This window comes from Acomys russatus, chromosome 10, assembly GCF_903995435.1.
Source record: "Acomys russatus chromosome 10, mAcoRus1.1, whole genome shotgun sequence".
NCBI lineage: Eukaryota > Metazoa > Chordata > Mammalia > Rodentia > Muridae > Acomys > Acomys russatus.
In genome coordinates this window covers 59913647-59934839 of record NC_067146.1, presented here as the reverse complement: position 1 = coordinate 59934839, position 21193 = coordinate 59913647, and positions in this window count along the sequence as shown.

Sequence of the window (21193 nt, the reverse complement as noted above, 5' to 3'; positions counted from 1 at the left end):
TTGTACCTGCTTCAGAACAACACAACAAAACTCAACACAAGCAACTGCTTCTGACACATTTTCATCTCTCTCTTAATAAGCAGACCAGATAAAGACATCCTACATGCTGCAGGATAAGAGCAAAAACTCTTTTTTTTTTTCCTCATAGTATTTGGCTTGGTGTGGTCTTTCCTATGTGTCAGGGTAGGGATGGTGGCTCATATTCTTTTACATGCTAGAAATATGAGAAAGAAAAAGGGGGGAGTTACCTTTCCTCCCCCCCAAAAAAAAACCAACCATAATTTTTTTAAAAATTAAAAACAACCCATGTATATTTTGTGTCAGCCAAAGAGGAAAAAGATTTCACCAATGTCATTTTTGTTGACTCTGAGAAAATAGAAATGGCACAGGAAGCATCTTATTTCACCATTTTTATAGAGAATAAAATGGCAGATAATCACATATCAAAAAATACCAATAGCCATGGCTACAGATCAGTGTTCCTGGTCGCCAAATCAGGGAGCCCCCAGATAAATGCTTGGGAGTTCATCTGTCTAAAGGTCCAGATGGGCTTATGGTTGCCACAGTGAGCAGAACTTGCACCTAAGTCTTCGGAGTAAGGAAGTCCTGTTTGCTTCGTCACAGGAGGGAAATCATCAGACCAGAATTTCAAACTCCAATCCTATATCATATTTATTGAAAAGCAACAAGAAATTATTCTACTACTTCATCCAGATGAGAACAAAGACAGATTATTTTGTGACAATTGAGTGCTCAAACTTCAAATTAGAACTTTAACCTTTTTTTTTTCCTTCATCCTATCTCTATCTTTCCGTTTCTTTCTTTTTTCTTTGATTATCTCTGGCATTTCTTTGAAAGCGATTCACTCCAAGGTCCGGCAATGAAGTTTGCATAACAAACGTTTGGCAGCTCCCTCTCTTACACTCCATTAACAAGCTGTAACATATAGCTGCAGGTTGCTATAATCTCATTAATATTTTGGAAACTTGAATATTGAGTATTTCTGAGCGCTCATTCCCCATATGCCAGACCACTCCTGCCATGCTGACTGGTTCCTTTCTCTCCATTATTAGCAATTAGCTTCTACCTTCCAAAGTCAGATCCAAGTATCCAAGATACTAGCGAAGGCATCAACTATGTATGCAAGTTAGACATGCTTAATATCACCCAAACAAACAAAGAGTCACCACTTCTTAAAGTAATGAAGATAGATAAATCGCGTTAGTTCTTTGGGACGCTGCTGGTGTTTTCCAGAGTTTTCTATACTTTAAGCAGCTTGCTTTATATTCTGTCTTTACCCGCAGCCAACCAGCATTTTTATTTGTAGAGGGTTTTGGCTCACCACACTTTTGGAAACTTATTTGATTTCACGGAGAGCTGAAGGAAGACTGGTTTTTTTGGCAACAGGCAAGTTTAACACGTTCTTCATGGGATGTTGCGAACGACAGATCTACCAGAAAGGGAGGGGGAGTGACTTCCTCATTATCAACCAGCAGGAGACCAGGCCTTTCATAAAGTCTTTCTACTGATTTTAAAGATGTAAAACTGAACTGAAAAGTTGTAATTTTACTGAAATCTATCTTGGGACATAAATCTCCTCTGCTAGCTTAAAAGTTTAAGGGGGAAAAAAAAAAAAGACGATCTACTTCATTTGGTCTGCTGCAAAGTCCAGTGAGACCTAGGAAAGGAAAGGAACAGAGCCACTTGCCAGCTACAATCTAGACTTGTCAATTTTAGTATAGGGAAAACAGGGCTTGCTGATGAAGGATGAAGAACACGGGCCAAGGACAGGTGGCAGCTGAAACGTTTGCAGTTCTTTTCTTGAGAAGGAGTAGGGAAGAGGGTACGGTGGAGCTAAAATAAAGCCTTGGGAACTTTTAGTCTAGTCTGAACCCCACGTCTAGCGACATCCCAGACAAGGAGTCACCCATTTGATTCTAGGCTCCTCAGTAGAAACGGAAAAGGGAGCGGAGAATGGGTTAAATCCTAGGATGCAGTGGAGTGGCAGGGGTGGAGAGAAGTCGGAGGGAGATAAAGGAAAGGACAGGAACCAAGAAGCGTGGGGGTAGTTTGCCGTAATGTGAGTGTTTCTTAATTAGAGAGCGGCTGACAATAGAGAGGCTGGCAGAGACTCCTGGCCCCGGTGCGGAGCGTCTGGAGCGGAGCACGCGCTGTCAGCTGGTGAGCGCACTTGCTTTCAGGCCGCTCCCCGGGGAGCTGCGCGGCCACATTTAACACCGTCGTCACCCTCCCCGGCCTCCACAACCTCGGCCTCCTTCTCGGAGACAGCCTTGCTCGGCACCCCACTGGCAGAGTTTACAGAAGCCAGAGCCTCTCGCTGCCGTTCCCCCCACCCCCGCCCCCGCCCCCTGCACTCGCCCGGGCCCTTCTGGTCCCCAGCTGCGCAGCGGGAGCCGCCACTGCACCTCCCCGCAACCAACCGCCTAGAAAAGAAGCTTGCTAAAGCCAGTGCGGTGCAAAGCCTAGGGGAGGGGATGGGGACGGCGACAGCAGCGGGAGAGCGCGGGGGCTGTGGCACCTGAAGCAGTGAACCAGGAAGCTACCGCATCCCGCCCGGGTGGGGACCAGAGCGCTTCCCGCCAGCCGCCTGGCATAGAGCTCCGCTAGGCTGAAGATCCAATCTCTTTTCCAGCCCAAGATATCATTTCCTCAGTGTGTGCTACACTTAACTGTTATTAAATAATGTTACCATCCTGAGTTTAAACAAGAATAGAAAAGACCTAAGTTTATGGATGCTGTCTTCCACTTGTCAATCACAGGTCCCTCACTCATCTTTCCTTTGCTTTTAAAGAAGATTGGAGGGCACATGGACTTTAGGTCCCTCTACAACATCCAAGGTCAGCTCTTTCTTTCTTTCTTTCTTTCTTTCTTTCTTTCTTTCTTTCTTTCTTTCTTTTCATTTTGGTTGCGAATAAATTGGATTTCTGTGCCAAATCTCTACAAGTTTACATGTTACCCCCACGCCTAGAGGTTCCACCACCAGAAGGCAGACCTATATATATACTACAAAGGGGAAGCATGAGGTCGCTTTGCTTTTAAAGCCACTAATTCTTACTTCAGTCAAGAGAGCTGACGAAGGAAGCTAAGTGCCTTTCTTCTTGGGGCTTGGGAGCTGGGGGCTGGCTGTTTATTTGGGTCAAGTACAAATAGTCCTCAGAGCTAGCTCAACTTCCTGCCCCTTATCAAATCTTGGAACTCTGTGTTGCTGAGGAAGAAGCTAGGATTAGGAGGGCTCCCGGGTTCCCCAAGCCCCACCTGACACAGCAATTAAGGAGCAGGCATCACTTTTTGTATTTTAGGAGAGCTCTGACCTGAAAGCTGGGGCCCTAAGTCTCATGGCAGGTCCTTTCTTTTTCTATAATGACAGCTGTTTCGGAAAACCACTAGCAGACAAGATTTTTTCCCCCTGAAATGTTTTTGTAACTCAAGACACATTGATTCAGTAGGTGGGAGAAAGAACTTGAATCTGCATTTCCTGGTTTCTGAGGTGAGCCAGACACAAGCGAAGCAAACAGCCTCTACAGCACAAATGTAGTGCAGTTTGTCATTGCTTATTTTATGACCTGCGCCTAAAAGTTCCCCTTTACCTCTTGTATACTTGATGGTGTTCCCCCCCCCGCGGCCCCCCACCAAAGTGAGAAACAAACAATGGGGCTTCTTAGATCTCTTGGCCTGGCCTAGCTTTGTCGTTTTCAGGCTATGTGGTGTGGGCAAGCTTCTTTAAGAGGAAGGCAGCTGCTTCTAGAGGGTAGGAACCTTGATACAGAAGATGCAAAGCACTCACTTCTTGACCAACATGAGAAAGCTAGGTGCGGTGCGGGGAGCTAAAATTATGATCATGATAGCTGTAAAAAGCAAGGAATAAGAATTCACTCAGGCTAAACAAACTGAGATGGGCAGATACGTGACATAGGGCTACCAGGAAGTCCCTGGCTTAAATGAGTAGGCTAAGATCTCATTGCTCTGTAATAATTACAGTCAGAACACACAGTCATCAGTGTTGATGGAGGGATTAGCTACCATGATAACTGAGAAAAGAGGCCTTTGTGTTGATAATGGTAATCAGAAAATACACAGAGCTCCAGTTTTAATAACAGGTGAGCATCTAAGGAAACTGCAATTTGCTTCGGTGACTAGATCGCCTACTTCTCAAACTTGAGCAACTGTTTCTTGGCTCCTCTACTTCCTCCTCTTCTCCTCAGTGAGTGGAATTCAGAAGATAGCAATACAGCAAGGGAAGGAGGCACTGTGAGAGATGCATGCGGGCATGTGCGCGCAGACACACACACACACACACACACACACACACACACACACAGAGAGAGAGAGAGAGAGAGAGAGAGAGAGAGAGAGAGAGAGAGAGAGAGAGAGAGAGAGAGAGACTCATTTAGTTTTGGGATACTTTAGAATTTAATAAGAATTCCAGAACAAACAATGAAAAGTTTCAGCCCTTGGGTCAGGCTGGTATAAGTACACATTGTCTGTCAACGATCAGACTGTTTCATTTGCTGTTCCATACTGACCCAACATGTATGCTTCAATGCCTTCTTCCAAGATAGGTGAGAGTTTGAGTGGCTTGAAACCAGTAGAGCTGGCCTTCAGAAATCAGCCAAACACCCAATTACTTACATTGGAGCTGAGGAATAATTATACTTTGCTCTCTATGAATTCATTAGTGTAGTGTAGTATAAGATTCATATGAGATGAAAAACCAGGTTCTAGGAGAGACCACATGGCATGGGCAGGTGCCATAGGTCTGTTCTTGGTCTAACATTAGTGTTCTTTTCATCATATCCTCCTGCCTCAAGGAACTGTTTTAAACCAGACCCTTTATATATCTACACTTCCCAGTCTGACTCAAACATGTAGATGAATGCAGATCCCTGAACTCTTCCATTACCCCTTTGCTCCAGAGAGATATAATGCACTCTTTAGAGCTAGCAATGGAATCATCCTCTGCCATTTGATAAACTTAAGGGTACACGGGCTAGGGTAATTTTGTTTTAAATGTATACCTTTGCTCCTTTCATTTGGCTGATACTGGATATTTTTTATCTTATTGACTCTTATGCTATATTGAAATCCATGGATGACTTCTAGAAAACCATTTCCAAATCTAAACAAACAGCACATAAAATTAGCAAATGGGGTCAATGCAGAGAACAACTCAAGATGAGGTATCCAGCCCCAACTGATATATCTATACACAACGCTTTCCACTCAGGGACATTTCTAAAAAGATTGTAAGAGCCCAATGACCAGGAAACTGGTTTCAAGATTGTATCTCTTCTTTATGCAATGAGGAAGCTACACCCATACATTCACAACAACCTGGATGCTTAAACAAGACCTGAACATTGATATGCCTCTGTAGACAGGGGAGATCTCATGGGGCATCACCCCAGGATGAAAAGCTACAGGCATTTAATAACTGTTGGGTGAAGAAGAACTAATCTTTCCTAGAGATTAGCCCCACAATTGGCTTTTAGACTCCAAGTGATCAGCCCTAAAAACATATACATACAAGCAACATTAAATGGACTCAGCAGGATACTTTATGTGTTTATTCATTTATATATCTACATAACAATAATAATTAAAGAAAAAGAAACCATAAATTTGAAATGAGTGAGGACATGGAAAGATTGGATGAAGGGGAGGGAGAAATGATGCAAATACAGTATATATACATAAAATTTTAAAACAAATTTAATATTAAAAAGGAACATGATTGGGTCAAATATCGTGGAGGTAATGACCCCAAAGCAAATCATTTCCAAAACTGTTGCCCATCTATGCATGGGAGAGAGAATAAGAAAACAGAATTGTAAAGCTTGATGTTTCTCTTGGAAGAAGAAGTAAATTTACCTGCTACATTTGTAGCTGTGGATTTATTCAGAGATAACATGCATTTTTAATTGGCTTGGTTATCTGAGCTATTGGCTTTTTCCTTTCACCCATCCTGCAAATGAACAGTCACCATTGTCCTGGTATTTCTTTGTTCCAAATGTTCTCTCTCTCTCTCTCTCTCTCTCTCTCTCTCTCTCTCTCTCTCTCTCTCTCTCTCTCTCTCTCTCTCTTTCTCTCTCTCTCTCTCTCTCTCTCTCTCTCTCTCTCTCTCTCTCTCTCTCTCCTTTTCCTGCCTTGAGTCAATTCTCCATTTTATATTACCTCTAGTGGTTGGGTTAGGACAATTCTAGTTTTGCTCATGATTTAGATATGTTCAATGAGGGAGGACAGTGCTGAGCTGAAATCATTTAAAAAGGGAATTGTACTTCTCATCAAGCTGCAGGCAGCAGCCTAAGACACATTTCAGGATCAGAGTATGAGATCTAGGTGTCCACTTATGGGATAGTTGCCCCACACCCAGCTCTTTCTTCTTTCCTGCACAGTGGACAGCTCCCCAGGATGTAATTTGAAACCTTTCAGAATTCACAGGGCTCCCTGACCTGTCCAGTACCATGGTACCACACCAGTGCTTTGCCTAAACACTGCGCATACTCTTTTATGACCTCTTGATGGCTTCTGATTCTAGGAGGGAAAATGGTGAAGCTGTGATGTAAGCTCTTTCTAATTCATCTTTAATTTGAAAGCAAACTTCCCAGAGGGTTTGCTATAAATCCAGAACATGACTTTTCCAATCGTTTCTGAAGTCTACCTCTTCTTACCCTCTATCACAGCTACTGTTCAATCGAAAAAATGTGGATTTACCTATACCAGAGTTGTGCACTCTGTGTTATCCACATGGTCTGAGAACTAGAGAAGTGGGGAGGGGAAGGCATGACTACTCAGCCTGAGGTGCTTCTTGGCCGGATGAGGGGTGAGGGAGTGGGGGTGTGGGGGCAGGGGTGGTGCTGGGGATGGTGGTGGTGGTGGTGGTAGTGGTGGTGGTGATGATGGTGGTGGCAGTGGGGCGTGGAAGGGTGGGGTTGGTGGGGATAGGGGTAGGCTGGGGGATGTGGTGGCCGTGGTGGTGGTGGTGGTGGTGGCGGCCATGGTGCTGGTGGTGGTGGTGGTAGTGGTGGTGGTATCTTTCTAGACTAGACAAGGAGCAGGTGCACAGCAGGGACCATTTGGGAGACTCTCCCAGGGGCTACGGATGGAATATGTACACAAGGAGCCTACCTTCCCTGATACTCTAAAATAAAAAAGAAAATAGTTCATATGGAGCTCATTTTCTTCCAGATGCTGCCCCAGGACAGCCTCCAGTCTAAGAAGGAATCATAGCCTACCTCTCCATCCATCCCGCTCTTCCTTATCCTCTCTCTTCCCTTTTCTCTAAGTATCTCATGATGCAAACTTTTCATGATCATACTTTGATTTGTGATTTGCTCACAAAGGGCCAGCTCCTTGAGATGAGAACCCCCACCTTACTTGTCTTTGCCTCTGGCATAACAGCAGGTAGATGGTGTCTGTGACAGATGTATAAATGACAGTCAATGTCACTGAAGCTGTTGGACCATAAGAGTCCTTGTCTTGATTAAATAGCTTTTTTAAATTGATAACAGGGCCGGGTGTGGTGGTGCACACCTTTAATCCCAGCACTTGGGAGTTTGCTGTGAGTTCGAGGCCAGCCTGGTCTACAAAGTGAGTCTCGGACAGCCAAGGCTACACTGAGAAACCCTGTCTTGAAAAACAAAACAAAACAAAAAATAAAAATAAAAATAAAATTTATGACAGCAAATACCAATGTACATAAAGTACTACTATGTGGTCCAGGCTCAAGTTGCCACCATTTTGGGATTGAGGGACAGATCCTCAACAGGCAGACAGCTCATGAAAGGGACCACAGATAAACAAGAAATATAGGCACCTTCAAGTTTCTTCCTCTCTCTCCTAACTTGAGACTCCCTTCCAGATGACCGGTCTAGGCTGGTCAGATATATTCAAGACCTGACTTCAACATGTTTATTACAAGTGATGCTCCTATCAGCTCTTCTTTCTTCATTTAAGTTGTCCAATCTAAAATAAAGAGAGAGGGACCCAGATCATTTAAAACTCCTAGGCCCCCAGGGGAGAGAAGTACATGTTGTTTTACAGACCTCTCTCACTTTGTGAAGCATCTTTGCCTCTGAACCCCCTCCTCTTCCTCTCCTTCCACCACCCCTCACTTTGAGTCATTTTGTTACCTGTTGTTGCCCACTGTGTCTGGGATGTTTTCCCCTGCCCTTTAGTTCTTTAACCAAGATAGAAAACAAAATCTATGAAGATGCTTAGATGGTAACGGCATCCTCCTGACAGAAATATATGTGTGTACATAGCCCACCCAGCCCTAAGCAGTGTGCACTCTCTGCATTGGACCTGCACTTAGGACGGTGCCTGCCACACCAGGCAGTTCTAGCTTGTCTTCCTCAGAGTTTTCTCACCACCTCTGTCACCTGACCATGTTTGTTAGTGCTTTCTCCCCTCCTGCTTTCACCTTAGCCAGTTGTCATTCACCCTCTTCTAGAATTTTCATCTCCTCATCATTTTGCACTGGTCTCCAGTCTCCCTTTGGCCTTACCCCCACAGACTAGATCAGAGGTTCTCAACCTGTTCATCCAGCCCTCTACAGTCACAGATAGTTATATTATGATTCATAACAGTAGCAAAATTAGTTACAAAGTAGGAACAAAATTGATTTTATGGTTGGGGGGCTACCACAGCACAAAGAACTATATTAACGGGCCGCAGCATTAGAAAGGTTGAGAACCACTGCTCTACACCTTAATATCTTCCTGTTGGTTTTCCTTGACAGGGGCTTGATTTTCTGTCTGCTCACTTCCATGCCTTGTCCTCAGCTCTTCAGTCTCCATTCCTCAGGTCTTGCCTTCCCTCTTGGCCCCCACATTCCAGGCAAGAGCTGAATGGCTTCTTCACTGCTAGGCCAGCTAGCAATTGATCCTGGCAAGGACACATTACTGTCTGGCTGAGATGTGGAATACTGCAGGGCATCTTGGAGCAGCACCGCAGGACTGGAGAGGTGAGGTGGCCAGCCTGAGGTGGAAACCGGTCTCCCATCATTGTGACTAGAAGAAGGCTTTTTCTCCTCTATTCTTTTCTTCTCTTCCCCTACTCCTCTGACAAAGATACCCTGAACCTTGCTGTACACTTTAGCTCTCTCTGCTTAATCTCAGCTAATTAGCTGGGGATCACCAGGTCAGCATCGGCCCATCTGTTTGATCAAGCCTTAGAGGTCTCTATTTCTTTGCAGTTAGAATTCCTCTCGGGATAGGCAGCTGTTATTGTAACCTTCATTCAATGTCCATTTATCTTTTGCTGGCATCAGAGCTCACCAATGCATCCTTCCTCGAATTCCAGAGCCAGCCCGTCGGAATACCTCTTCCGTGTTCACCTTGACTGCAGCCCAAAGAACATGCTGCTGCTCCGCCGCTGGCCACGAAGGTTCCCCAGGATGTCCCTCTGAGTCAGTCCTCCGTGTTTCCTGTCTCTTTCTTCACATACTCTTTCAACAGCCCCCTTTCCTTCCTCATTTAAAGAACAAGTAGGTTGCCCCCAAAGATGCTATACCAATAAAAATGTTGGCCCAACATACTTGTAAACAAGATTTTCCGGGGACGGGGATTTACAAAGAACAATAGTGAAAATGAAATAAAGGAGCTGTGCCCTGGAGTCTGCCCAGGAAACTGATCCCTAGGCTGGGGCTCTCCTGAATTTTTCAGCAGTCAATAGTCTATCCCTACCTGCCAGGGTCATCGCTGTTTTCTGCCTCTCACACAGTAGAGGCTCCCATTGGTCTCATCCCTTGCTCTGAAAGTTAGACCATGGTTGAGTAAAGAATTCAGCTAAAGTCTGGAGAAGGGAACAATTGCTACTGGAACATTTGCAGAGGAGAGAAGCTGCCCCTGAGCAATCTCCTGGCCTCCCAATGTATGTTCAAGTCTAGAGGTATTCACCAGGACAGCTGGCAAGTAGGGGGTTAATCATTACAGAAAATAGTGTGTCCTATCTTTTCAGTTTGGTTTATACTGAAAGACAATAAAGATTTATGCTTCAGGAGGGGCTAGGACAGTTATTTTTCAGAGTGTGGCTGGCTCCATTGATAAATTTCTGTGGCAGGGTAGATACAGCATAAAGCATCCTTACCTCCTGCTCCAGAAGAGCTGACTTTGGGAATTTTGTTTTCATCATGAAGACCTACATGGAAACTTCTTAGGCTTCTAAAATAGACTAATATCAAGCCAAGTGTGGCATCCACCATCTATAATCTCAACATGAGGGAGACTGAGACAGGAGATCTCCAGTTTCAGGCAGCCTTAGCTACATAGCAAGATGTCTCAAAGAAGTAAAACAAAAGTCGTAACATCCTAGGCTTATAAGAATATTAGAGTATAGTAATATTTTTTTAAAGGGGCAGTTTCTTACTAAATTAGGTAACATTTGGATAAATGAGTGCCTTCTTCCTTGCAATGTTTTTCAAACAAGGGTTTTCTTTCCCAGTATTTCTACTTACTACTACTCACTTTGTTGAGCTATTAATAACCCATGGGGTGCTTATTTTTTCCTTATATTTGTAGAAAAATAATCCATGGGCATACATAAGGATGCACGTGTCCTAAGACTGTATGGGTCTAGCATTGCCTTTTCCAGATACACGGAAGCAGAATTGAAAGAGTTTTCTGCCACCAGCCAGTTATTAACAAAAACTGCATTCATGCTGGCTCTGATCTTAGGCAGCATCTGACGATGCATGCAGTTTGATCCTGTGATGATTAACTCACTTCCCACTAGTATCTCATGGAGACCCATTATCTACTGTCAATATTTTTATAGCCTAAGGCAAAGCCCTGCATACTTCCTCTTACAAGGGAGGTGACAGGGTTTTTTTTCCCTCTCTTTTTTATTTTAAGTAGATAAATATGTACTGTACAAATATATTTGGTGGAGGAGGTAAGAAGGGAGGGAAGCACAGCCTAGCATCTGCTGTCTTTCAGACTCATTGTGTGGTTAATAATTTCTCTAGAATAGTTTCACAGGGTGTAGACTGGATGAAACTAGGACACCTGAAAATCCTCAGTATTAGAAATCTCTGAAGGAAATTTGCCTGAAAAACATGAAAGAATTGGAATGTAGTCTTAGCATTCAAGAGAATTGGTACTTAAGGCATAAAACTGTCAGATACTATTGGTGAATTCACTTTTTACAGTTTACATAAACAAAGCATAGTAATCAAATCAAAGTATTATGTTCTTTGTGTGTATTTGTTCATGCACCCACAGGTGAGTGTGCATGTGTGTGTCTGTGCTTGAAGAGGCCAGAGGTCAACCTTGGGTGTCATTTCTCAGGCATCAACCATCTTACTTTTTGGGATAAGGTATCCCACTAACCTGGGGATCAACAGTTAGGCTAGGCTGCCCGGCCAATGAGCTGAGGGGATAGGCCTGCCTTCCTTATCAAGTGCTAGCCTTTTTAAAACCTGAGTCTGATGACGTGGCTTCTCATACTTGCATGGCAAGAACTTTACAACTAAGCCATCTCTCCAGCTCCTGGATGCACTTCGAAAAGAGGTCAATTTCCTTCTGGGTACTCTTTAGCTAGTGGCTGCTCTGGTCAAATAAATGACACAGAAAACCACAGAAGTGGGAAATTCATAGTACTATAAACAAGTGCTTTTAAACATAAATTATGGTGCATAGAACTCATCCTTGAAATTTTTTTACATTAACAGCTCATCTTTCAAGATTTAGAGATATTTTCTGAGTTCATTGTAGAGAGAATATCTTGTGTATTGTATGGATGTATGGCCTGTCAATTAAAAAAACCTATGGCCTGTAGGAAAGGGTAGAATAGAAGGTAGGAAGGGCATCTGTCAGGCAGAAAGGATTCTGGGATAGAGCAAAGCACTGTCGAGATTCATCTAGGAAGATGTGAGGAGGACAGCTGCATTGTACCTGAGCAGAGGTAACCAGCCATGTGGCAGAATGTAGATTAGAATAAACAGGTTATTTTAATTTATGAGGTAGTCCGAGAAGAGCCTATCTCTATATTCTAGATACTTGTAAATATATTTTGAGACTCATAAATCTTTCTTCCAGGAGCTTGGAACCGGGAGGAAAAGCCACCATAACAGTTGATAGTAATATTCTTTTATGAAAACCACAGAGACAAAAGAATGGTATCTATCAAGTGTGGAGCTCTAGGTTCAAGTCTCAAGTATAGTCAATCAATGAATTGATCAATGAATCAGTCAATCAATTAGAAGAGAAGATAACAAGACATCAGTTCTGAATTTCATTTCCAGTTTTCTCACTGTGTTTATAGAGTGAAGATTTTTAGCTCCTGTGAGCTTCTTTAATTATCTATAAAAGAAAAAGACATACTTAAACCTGAGCTCCTACCTCATAAGGCTATTCTGAAGGTCATGTACACCGTAACACTTAAAAATTATGTCAGCATTTGTGTATCAGTCAGATTAAACTAGTTTTTTTCTCTAATAACAAACAAGAGCAAAATCTCAGTAATCCAAGAAACAAAGGTTTGTTCCTTTTTTCAACTGGAACTTACCTGTAATCACATACAGATTTGGAATGACGTAGCAGTCAAATTACCTCTTCCAATGCAAAATGAAAGGAAAAAACTTAATTTCTTAGAGTTAAAGCATATCACTTTTGCTCACAATAGTGACAAAAACTACTCACCAGGCCCTATTCCAATACAAAGGGACTAGAACAATCCCCCATAACAACAATATTAAAAATAGGACTATATATAACATTAATGACCATAACAATTGGGGGAGGGTTAACAACAAAATAGAATAAAGTAGAATTCATCAAAAATGTACAGGAAATTTAGGTTGACACTGTTGAAGCCAAAAATCATCCTCTCCCTTTGTGATTTAACTTTAAGAAATAAACTTGCTTTACAGTTTTTAAACTAAAGGCTCTGGGTATGATTCCTTAGAAAAGCAAAAAAGCATTCTTCCAGAAATTTCTAAGATGAAGCTCAGCACTTCACTTGTTCAGTCCAGGTCCTCGTTTTCACAAGAAATGCTGAACTATTTTCTATAAAACATGACTGAAGCAACAACAGTTAGCAATAAATGGATCTTAATGCACAGCAAGTTTGTATTTCTATGCTATTAAGGGGCAAAGCCAGCGGCAGATGTGTGTTGTGCTTACCACTAACAGATAAACCCGTCATCTCCAAGATGAGTCAGTTGCAAGGCATCCAAGACTTTGATGAAAGATACAGGGGAAAGGCCATTACTTCCCATCAGCTGAGAGAAGTAGCCTGGAAATGAGGGTTGTCTCTATCACCTACATGCAGAGAACTTGCCTAAGATAAGGAACACAGCAAGAGGCAGAAAAGAGAGAAGTGTGTGTGTGTGTGTGTGTGTGTGTGTGTGTGTGTGTATTCCAATTCTTCCCATTAGATCATGTATTTTATACTCTCTGTATTCAACATTCAGAGAATGAGTTACATCCTTCGGCTTCTTATTTTTTTTGTGTGTGTGTTATTATGTACCTTTCATTTATTTTCTGTCCTTATTTTTGTGTTTCTTATTTGCTTGTTTTGAGACAGAGTGGCTCTCACTCCGAAGCCTTAACTAGTCCCAAATCCATACATATTCCAGGCTTGGCTCAACTGTGTAGCAGTCCTGCTATAGACCCAAGGGCTGGAATGACTTCCATCACTTCCATCTCTAAAATAGTTTTAACTTTGTTTTGTAACTATTTCTGTTTATACTAATAAAATTGCATCTGTATTTGAGGTTCTTCATATTGTTTATTACCTTATCTGATGACGACGTAGACTGAAAACAAGCTTCTGCATAAGCTAGCCAAACACCCCATTACAGGCCTATCTCCAGTCTCATTCAATGTCTGTAAGCCATCCTGATCTGAGTCTCTAACACATAGATTTAATGGTGTCCTGATCACCACAGAAGTGGAAGAGATTTACTATAATTCAATCGATGGCTAAAAGTATGAGAATCTCAAATTGTGTTCTAAGAATAAAATACAGTTCAGAATTAGAATATATAGCTTGTTAGTACATATATCGTTTGAGTTATATGATTTTCTCTATTATTGTATCAGTTTGGTAAAAGGAATGTTTTGTTACATTTACCTGCTTTGGTTAATGCTACACCAAGGTGGCTATTTGGACAATGGTATTAACAAACAAATGTAATAACTAGCACTCTTATTTCACATTGCTAGGAAAGACTATTTTTCCATGAAGAAAAAATAATTTTTAAACATATATGATGTTTATTCCATTATTTCTCAATTCATTTAACAAATTTTCAAAGTTTTTGTTTATTTATTGAGATAGTCCTAGGATATAACCACACTGGCCTAAAAACCCTCCTGCCTCTGCGTCTGAGCTCAGAGAAACCAGACAAATATCGCCACATTCAGCTTTTCTTTCAGCTACTCAGAAATACTCAGCCAGATTAAGCAGTACTGCATAAATACTAAATAGCAAACGTTTTCTGAGTGACTCAAATAAAAGCGCAGCTGACAACAACCCTTGGGACAGGACATTTATTAATTTCCATGTGTTGTATGATTCTTGCATCCATCAAAGGCAACCAGCTCTGGTATGGTATGTGATCCTCTTCTAGCTTGAAAAAATTTTCTTCTGAGTTCCAAAAGGCAGTTCCAAGAAGGCATGGCTTTCAGCACTTACACTAGAAACTCAGAGAGATGACAAGTCAGGAGCTTAGCAAGAAGACAAGAACAAGACGAATACAGAAGTAGCAGGTGATGACAATTCATAACCATCAGAGCAGAAGTTCCTGAAATGAAAAACTAAAAGAACAAAAGACAAACAACCAAAGATTTGCTTTTAGCAAAACCCACACAAGATTGACAAAGGTTTAGCTAAACTGAGAGAGAGAGAGAGAGAGAGAGAGAGAGAGAGAGAGAGAGAGAGAGAGAGAGAGAGTTAATGAAATTAGAGATGAAATGGGACACACTCCTATGTATCACAGTGAAATCCAGAGGATCATTAGGGAATATTTAAAATTTTATTTTCCAAGAACTTGGAAAAATCTAAAAGAAATGGAAGAATTTTTAGACATATATGACCTACTAAAATTAAATTAAGGAGCTATGAAAGGACTGAAACTGTAATAAAAAGACCTCCACTAAGTGAAAAAACAGGACCATAAAGGGCCATAGCTAAATCCTACCACACCTTTTAAGGAAGGCAGACAGTGCTCTTCAGACTGTTCCATCAAAAATAAAGGGAGGGAGACACTGCCACAACTCATGCTATGAAGCCAGCATCACTCTGATACCAGCACTGGAAAAGTACACAACAAATTAAAAAAAAAAAAAAAACCTTATGGGCCAATTTCCCTCATGGACACAGTTGCGAAATATCTCAAGAAAAGAATTATTTTATGTGTATTAGTGTATTTACATGTACCACATGTATGCCTGATGCTCGTAGAGGGCAGAAGAGGGTCTCAGATCTCCTGGAATTAAAGTTACAATTGTGAACCACAGTGTGGACTTTCCAACAGATGAATAATATTTTACTGCAAAAAAAGTGCCATATTTTCATTATCCATTCATTGGTTGATGTCGAGTTATTAAGGATAGAGCAGCAATGAACAAGGATGGTCCAATGTTTGTACAATAGGAATAGAGTCCTTTGGGTGTGTTCCCAAGAATGGTGTAGTTGGACCAGTGGAAGACTGATTTCTGGCTATGGTCACCAATAGATCCTCAGCTAGGGGCAGAATTTCATGTGTACGCCTCCCATGTTTGAGTTGTCTGCCTTGAGCTTGTGCAGGTCTTGTACGTGCTGTTCCATCCACTGTGCATTCGTTCATGTCTGCAATTGCATGGTTTTGTCCTCCCAAAAATCTGTTAATCATCTACTGCAAAAAAGAAGGTTCTCGTAAGAAAGCTGGGAGATTTCTCTTAACCCTTTATTCCATGGTATTCTATCTTATCCACACCCCCAACCCATGCCTTGGTACATAACCAAATTCCTGATGTCTATCTGCATTTCATGTAAAACAAATGGACCTGACCATTGAAAGCTACCAACTATAAATTAAGGGAAACATGTTATATTTTTCTATGTCTGGGTTATTTTGTGGTAATTTCTTGACCTCTTCTTACAAATTTTCCTGAATTTTTTTATTTTTTCTGTATCCTCTTGTGTTGGTTTAACAATGTTCTCTTCGGGCCTAAATAGTTCTTCCGGCAGCCTCTGTAGAGATGTTTTATTGCACAAGCATTTCTTAAATCTACTATTATCACACAATAGTTCTCCTATGGTGGTTACTAACACTTTGCTTAGTATTGTAGCCATGGCTGATATCTAGAGTTTTTATAACTTGTAGAACCTAAGTCCAAACCCTTCTGGTCTTCAAAGTTTCCCTTGAAAAATCATCTGTTGTAGCTAAAGCGATGGCTCAGAAGTTAAGAACTCTTGCTTTTTTTTTTCAGAGGACCTGAATTTAGTTCCCAGAACCCACATAATGGCTGACAACCATCTGTAACTCAAGTTACAGTGAATCCCCTCTTCTGGCTTTTTCAAGCACTTCATACATGTGGCCCATATACAGACAAGCAAGCACACACATACATATAAATTTAAGATAAAGTTGAATAAAGAAAACCAGTCGGTGTTACTCCCATTGACCGGCATTGATATGTGACTCGTTCTTTTCTTTCTATTAGTTTTCAATATCATTTCTTTATTTTATACACTTAAAGTTTTGACTATGGAGAGGAGTTTTTATGATCTATATGATGTGGGAAGGAGTTTCTTTCATGGTCCTGTCTATCTATTTGGTGCTATATACATATTTTGGCCCTTGATAGGTCTCTCTCTCTCTCTCTCTCTCTCTCTCTCTCTCTCTCTCTCTCTCTCTCTCTCTCCCTCTCCCTCTTTCTCTCTCTCTCTCTTTCTCTCTCACAATAAAATCCATGACTTTGTTGAAAAAATTTCTGTGCTTTTGACCAGGGCTTCTCTTTTTTCTATACGTATGATTTGTGGTTTGGTATTTTTATAGTTTTCCAGGGTTTCTATTGTTATGTTCATGGCATAATTCCTCTGCTTTGTCTTTAAGACTTATTGTTCTCCTCCTGATGGACACTTAGGCTGTTTCCATGTTCTGGCTATTATGAATAAGGCTGCTATGAACATGGTTGAGCAAATTTTCTTGTTGTGTGCTGGAGCATCTTCTGGGTATATTCCAAGGAGTGATAAAAGAAACTGTGGTACATATACACTATTGAATACTACTCAGCTATTAAAAACAAGGAATTCCTGAAATTTGTGGATAAATGGGTTGAGCTAGAAATGATCATAATGAGTGAGTTAACCCAGAAGCAGAAAGACTCAAATGGTATATACTCACTTATATCTGCATACTAGCCCAAGAGGCATGTCCCACAAAAGCCTTCACTTACCATGAAACTGGGACAAAGGTGAGGACATCCTATTGGGACTCTAAATGAGAGAAGCATGGGAGAATAGCAAAGTAGAAGGATCCAGGGGGTCCTAGAAACCTACAAGTAGAACATTATGATAGGCAGATTTGGGCCCAGGGGTCACGCTCAAACTAAGGCACCAGCCAAGGACAATACAGGCGGTAAACTTTAAACCCCTACCCAGATCTAGCCAATGGTCAGAACATTCTCCATAGTTGAGTGGAGAGTGGGATATGACTTTCTCACATACTCTGGTGCCTCACATTTGACCATGTCCCCTGGAGGGGGAGACCTGGTGGCACTCAGAGGAAGGACAGCAGGTTACCAAGAAAAGACTTGATACCCTATGAGCAGATACAGGGGGAGGTAATCCCCCTCAGGAACAGTCATAGGGGAGGGGAATAAGGGGAAAATGGGAGGGAGTGAAGAATGGGAGGATACAAGGGATGAGATAACCATTGAGATGTAACAAGAATAAATTAATAAAAAAATTTTAAAGAGTTATTAAAAAAAACTTATTGTTTTCTCTTGCACTTGGTGTGACCCATTGGTAAGGCTTTGGTCTGAACTTTATATTTGGCTTCCTGACCTTTTTCTTTTCCTTTTTAATGCAATTTGGCTTTTTATCAGAGATTCTAGCTCTTCATAAAATTCTATTTTTATATCCTACATTGTTTTCATTATTTTGTTCAGTTTTTAAAATATTTTTGTAGTCTTCATTCTGCATATATATGACTTGCAGGCATTTATTCATATCCACTGTGAGTTTCTTGGATGTATTTATTATTGATCCTTTGAAATAATTGCCTTGTATATTATCTTAGTAGCTTCTTTTAGAGAACACTACCACAGGACTATTAATTTTTGGAAAAGAATTATTCATGTATTTTTGAAATGGAAAATAGGTATGTGGAGTTGCATGTGAATAACCTTTCTTGGTATAGATATCTGATCTCTCTTGTGTTGAATAGGTGTTTGGATCTCTGTCTTCTGTTACTCTAACTAGACAAATTGTAGGCCAGATGAGTGGGATTTCAATTTCAGTCTTTGGCCTCTCAAAGTGAATTGTATCGGATCTGTAGATGTTTGAAGGGGACATCAGTAGTGGCCCCAATTCAGTTAGAGCTGGTTGAAGCTGTTGATCTCAGAAGCAGACCTTCAGTTGAGTAAGAAGACTCTCGTAGTCAATACTCAGAAGTCTGGGGGAAGCAGGCAGGATGCACTCATAGGCAGCAGGAGTGGATGGGTGATGAAAGGACTCTGGGGTTTTATCTAAAGAGGAGAGACTGGCAGGCAGGTAGAGCATGTGATCCTTGGCAGCCAGTGGGGAGTAGGGGAGCTGGAGTAGGAGTGTTGGAGAGGAATGGCAAAAGAGGATGGAGGCATGCACAGGACAGTCATCACACAGGAAACAGGAGTGGGAAGAATTGGCAATGGGATTGGGGGGCTGAGAAGAGAGAAGCTGGTAGGTGTGGAACACATTGTCCTCAGGTAGGTAGTGGGGGTGTGTAAAGTTAACAAGGGGCATCTGGGCTCCCTATCCATGGAGAAGTGGCAAGCAAGTTCATGATATATGCTCCTCACACAGACAATGAGGGGGTGGAATTTGCTATATTATCCAAAGTCACCTACAAATTCAATATAATCCACATTAAAATTTTTGACTAAATTCTCCAGTGCACTATAAAAAAAATTCTAAGCAACTTCAAATCCACACAGAAAGCCTGGTGACTCAAAGTAACCTAAGAGAAAGCAATTCTGAAGAACCTCAAATTATGCTGTAACCATAGTAGCAAAAATTGTATTGTATTGGTATGAAAGATACAGAGGATTTAGAATCAGGGCCACACACCTACAGCCATGTAACTTTCAACCAAGATAAATTGGTTACTGAAAATACGGCTTACGTTGTAAAGCCTTTTCCATGAAAACACGAAGATATGGACTTAAATCCCAAACACTCATGTAAAAAGCCAGGCAGAGTGGCATGCAAAGGTAATCCCAGAGCTGATAAAGTGAAGATAGAAAGATTGAAAGCCGCTGCAGCCAATTAGTAAATTCCAAGTTTAGTGAGAAACACTGTCTCAAAACATTAAGGCGAAGGAACTGATTGATAGAGACACTCAACACCAACCTCTGGCCTTGCTTGGGAATTCAGCAATGTTCGTTTCTGCTCACACAAAGCAAGCAAACAAAAGATACATTGTAGAAAAGACAGCCTCTTGAACAAAGGGTGCTGAGAACACAAATGGCCACATTTGTAAAAATAAATTAGATCCATAGCGCTCATCATGCATAAACATCACTTCAAAAAGAGACAAGAACCCCAAATTTAAAGCCTAAAACCCTGAAACTGTTAGAAAAATGTTATAGGCAAAAGATGAAGAATTAATGAAAAGGACCCTAGTACTGAAGGAAATAACACCAAGAATTGACAAATGGGAACATGAAATTACAAACATTGTCTATGGTAAAAGAAACAATCCTCATAGTGAACAGACAGCCTACAAATGAGAGAAAACCTGATGCAAACTGGGAATCTGTCGGGTGGAATATCTAGTCTATAAAGAAACCCTAATTAAATGCTACCTCAAATCATACAATCAATAAATGGACTAATAAATTGAATAGACAGTTCTCAAAAGAGTAAATACAAATGACCAATAAATATTTGAGAGACTGTTTTACACCCATACCCATCATGGAAGTTCCACCTTACTCTGTTCACAATGACTAGCATGAGAGAGAGAGAGAGAGAGAGAGAGAGAGAGAGAGAGAGAGAGAGAGAGAGAGGAGAGAGAGAGAGAGAGAGAGAGAGAGAGAGAGAGAGAGAGAGAGAGAGAAAGGAAGACTGAGCTTTTGATGCTTTCCTCTCATTGAAGGCCTTTTCTGCTGGTGTGGGCCCCATGGATCCAAGGACAGTCTCTGCTTCTCAGCTCTTTAGTTTTCATTATCCTGATTATTTATTCATTCTCTACCCAGCACTCATTTTAGGAAAGATCACGTCTGCCATTTCTATAATGAGTGCTTGACTTTTACTGCCAGCATAAACACATAAAATACACAATAATTAAAGTTCACTAGTCACCAAAGCCTTGAGATCCACCACATTGCTAATTCGATTTTTCAAACAATTGCTTCTTGGAACAGGGCTGATTTTGTCCCTTTGGGTGCTGCAAGATTTGTGGGTGAAGGAGATGTGTGGAAAGCAGGGAGATCATGAATGGGCACTGTGTTCTTCATAGTTAAGACTCATCCTCAATCAAATAAACAGGGACAGGTAATAGTGCATAAGATGGCATTATAATTCTAAACATATTCACCAAGCCCAAGTACATCAAATTTCATAAAACAAATGCTATGATATATATTTTCACAGATTAACATTAAAACAGTAAAAGTTTCAGCACCTGATTATCACCAAATGGCAGGTTATTCTGTCCAATCAATCAATCAATCAATCAATCAATCAACCAATGAACAGACAAGCAAAAATATCTGAATTAAGTGACATTGCAGATCACATAGTTTAATAGACACCTGCAAGGCATTTTATCCAAACACTGAAAAATATGCATTCTTTCCAGTAGCCTATGAAACCTTCTTTAAAATAGATCACTATTAGGACACAAATCTTCCTTTGTAATTAGTGAATTAATGTACTTACTTACTTACTTACTTACTTTTCTATCTGACCATCTCTCTTCTCTCTATTCAGCCTCCCCTCACCAATCCCCTGCTTCTCTGCTTCTCTTCAGAGAGGGCAA